Source organism: Penaeus monodon, chromosome 19 (assembly GCF_015228065.2).
Source record: "Penaeus monodon isolate SGIC_2016 chromosome 19, NSTDA_Pmon_1, whole genome shotgun sequence".
In the NCBI taxonomy this organism is placed as follows: domain Eukaryota; kingdom Metazoa; phylum Arthropoda; class Malacostraca; order Decapoda; family Penaeidae; genus Penaeus; species Penaeus monodon.
This window is the reverse complement of record NC_051404.1, coordinates 21,015,556-21,015,852: the sequence shown is the minus strand read 5'-3', so window position 1 is coordinate 21,015,852 and position 297 is coordinate 21,015,556.

The following is a 297-nucleotide window of genomic DNA, read 5'->3' as shown; positions in this document are numbered from 1 at the left end:
AACTAGTGTCCTGATAAACATTACACATATACTGCATTGTTGTTGTTGAAACTTATATAATCTGTTTGTAAACGTATTGTTAAAAGTATCGGCCTTTTTTCCTCTCCTTTTGGCATGTCACCAAAGGTGTGAGAGGAATAGAATGGTTAAGAATATCTATAGAGATTAGAGAGACACGGTAATTGTTTTTCATATCTTTAAAGTATTATGGTAATTTCTTGATGTATCTAATGTTAACTATATATACTGTGTATTTGTGTAGTGTCCAGTGAATTAGCATTTGTACATGATACAGAA